Genomic DNA, 3,259 nt, shown 5'->3' on the forward strand with positions numbered 1-3,259 from the left:
ATTTTTTTATCCATTCATCTATTGAAGGGCATCTGGGTTGGTTCCACAGTCTAGCGATTGTGAATTGTGCTGCTATGAACATCGATGTAGCAGTATCCCTGTAGTACGCTCTTTTAGGGTCTTCAGGGAATAGTCCGAGAAGGGCAATAGCTGGGTCAAATGGTGGTTCCATTCCCAGCTTTCCCAGGAATCTCCATACTGCTTTCCAAATTGGCCGCACCAGTTTGCAGTCCCACCAGCAATGTACAAGAGTACCCTTTTCCCCACATCCTCTCCAGCACTTGTTGTTGTTTGACTTCATAATGGCTGCCAATCTTACTGGAGTGAGATGGTATCTTAGGGTGGTTTTGATTTGCATTTCTCTGACTGCTAGTGATGGTGAGCATTTTTTCATGTACTTGTTGATTGATTGTATGTCCTCCTCTGAGAAGTGTCTGTTCAGGTCCTTGGCCCATTTGTTGATTGGGTTATTTGTTTTCTTATTGTTTAATTTTTTGAGTTCTTTGTATACTCTGGATATTAGGGCTCTATCTGAAATTTGTTCCCATGATGTAGGCTCCCTATTTACCTCTCTTATTGTTTCTCTTGCTGAGAAAAAACTTTTCAGTTTAAGTAGGTCCCATTTGTTGATTCTTGTTATTAACTTTTGTGCTATGGGTGTCCTATTAAGGAATTTGGAGCCCGACCCCACAATATGTAGATCGGAGCCAACTTTTTCTTCTATCAGATGTAGAGTCTCTGATTTGATATCTAGCTCCTTGATCCACTTTGAGTTAACTTTTGTGCATGGCGAGAGGAGGGGATTCAGTTTCATTTTGTTGCATATGGATTTCCAGTTTTCCCAACACCATTTGTTGAAGATGCTATCCTTCCTCCATTGCATGCTTTTAGCTCCTTTATCAAATATAAGATAGCTGTAGCTTTGTGGATTAGTCAAAATGTCTTTTTTTTTTTGCCATTATTGAGTTGTTTATATTTTTCTCTAAACTCTTAAAATAGTGAAATTATCAATGATTTATTACTAACCAACCACCATCATATTTCTAGGATAATCCAATTTGATAATGAGGTATTATTATTTATAGGCATTGAGAGACATGTATTGTTGATGTCCTGTTAGGATTTTTGTATGCATTCCTGTAGAGATGCTGGCCCCTGGTTTCTCTTTTCTGTACTGTCTTTACCTGGTTTTATTATCAAGCTTCACAAAATGGTCTTGTCTTTTCTATTCTCCAGAAAAATTTATGTAAGATTGCCAGGGCTGCAAATCTTAATACAATATTCAAAAAGGTCACTGTCTACATCCCTTAATTTAAGAAATATTTATTAATACTTACCAGGTGCTAGATACTAGGATTACAAGGAAGAACTAAATAGACAATTTTTTTTCTTTTATCGAGTTTGTATTCTAGTGGGGAGACAAGGGACACATAAGTATATGATCAAATAAACAAATAGGATAGCCACAGATAAAGCACCTACCACAGTAGGTGCTTTGACAGAGATAGCAGGGAAGCTGGGATTAAATAGGCTGTTTGGGGAAGATCCTGGAAAGGGTGGCCTTGAAGCTGGAGCTGGAATCCAGGAGGAAGCCATTGGATCAGGGCGCCATTTTGAAGTGAGGTGTTCACCTCTTGGCTTTTCCAGGAAGCTCTGAGCTCCCTGAAGAAAGATCCCTTGAATACACCTGTGTCCCCAGCAGGGCACCATGCCTGGCACATCACAGATGTTCACCAAATGTGTGTTTCACCGGTAGGTAGAAAAAACATCAACAGTAAGAGTTGAAAAACACTTGAAAATTGCCATTAATTATCTGGAAGAATCCGTTTATAATGCAATTATTGGTGGTCTATTCAGCAAATACGAAGGGTGCCTGGCATTGGCTTTGCTGGGTCGACCCCACCCTTGAGGTGTTACAGTCCAGAGGGGAGTCAGAGTCCAGGCCCCAGGCAGCTCTGGCACACCTTGAGGTGGTGTGCGGGAGGGCACCAACCCAGAGTGCCTTGCCCTTGGGATGGAAAGGTGGGTGATGAGAGAGCGGGTGTGGATCCTCCCTGGCCTAGGGCTTTGGAGAGGAATTCAAATAGGGACTGAGATCCCCTGGAGGGCAGCTCCTGGGTTGAGGGCAGGACAGGAGCCAACGATGCTCCGAGCCATACAGAGGTCGGGGGCATCCTAACCCTCTCCAACTCCTCCAGATCTGGGGTGGCCTCCACCTGAAGCCGTTTAGATTGCATGAGCACTTGCTTCCTGCTCACAGCCTTTGACAGCACTAACTGGCTGGTCTACACCCTGAGATGGAGGGTGTCCTCCGAGATGAGTCATCAAAACAGTGATGGCATTTGAAGTTGGCTGGGCAGGTCCGTGTTTCCTCATTCCCTAGCCACGTCCCAGTGACGTTCTCGGCCACTTTGCTCACACAGCCTTCCTCTGACATCACAGTGCGTTTCCGTACTGGGGCGTTTGCACGTGGGGCTAATGCTTCATGAGGGAGGCCGGCCCCGCGTGGGCTGAAAAACAAACTTTTAAATGACATTAAACAGTAATGACGTCTTGTTTAGATATTTGTGTGCACTTGTCAGTAGGCGTTTTCAGACCTCAGAACCTGCTAATCTCTTCTAGATAACACGCTCTTCAAGGACTGTGTTTTCAGTGCCCTGCCCCTTCACAGCAGGGATGCGTCCTGACAACTGCATCATCGGGTGATTGTGTCATCACCCAGGGAGTGTTACAGAGGTGCTCACACAGACCAAGATGGCTGTGACGTCACCAGGCCACTGTTGTCTACGTGGCCTATCGACGACCGGATTACCATTATGAAGTTCATGATCATACTCAAAATAAAATTCTTCTCTACTGAAACAAAACAAAACAAAATTAAAAAGGAACCTCCATCTGCTGCATACTGCTTGCTGTGGGGTCAGAAACCCTCCTCCCACGGTATCGTGTGGCCGAGGGGTCCAGCGTTGCTAACTGTAGGTGATTCTCTCCTTCTGCCCAGGCTGCCTGTGTCTGGGTTTTTCTTACTGGGACAATGCTTTTGCGTTTTCTCTTGAAATAATAAATCATGGGGTTCAATGAACCCGTGATTTGGGAAATGCACAAATGGTAGGATTATGTAGAAGTACCGGGAAGGTTTAAATGGAACCGACACCTTCCAAACCAAGGAGGCTCCTGGTAGGAGCTCAGCAAACAGCTGTGCCCTGAGTGAACAAAAATGTCCAATTCTTAACTGTGGGTCAGGAACAGTGATCACACC

The 3,259-nt window shown here is 44.6% G+C and overlaps 1 long non-coding RNA gene across 1 annotated transcript; it reads left to right on the plus strand.

Annotated features, from left to right (window-relative positions):
• The first annotated feature begins 1,656 nt into the window (after positions 1 to 1,656).
• Positions 1,657 to 2,894, plus strand: LOC139705399 (uncharacterized). Its single transcript, XR_011707275.1, has 2 exons — positions 1,657 to 1,752; positions 2,623 to 2,894. It is a non-coding gene; the product is annotated as an uncharacterized lncRNA (long non-coding RNA).
• The last annotated feature ends 365 nt before the right edge of the window (positions 2,895 to 3,259 follow it).

The sequence above is a fragment of the Marmota flaviventris genome, chromosome 4, assembly GCF_047511675.1.
Source record: "Marmota flaviventris isolate mMarFla1 chromosome 4, mMarFla1.hap1, whole genome shotgun sequence".
NCBI classification, from domain to species: Eukaryota; Metazoa; Chordata; class Mammalia; order Rodentia; family Sciuridae; genus Marmota; species Marmota flaviventris.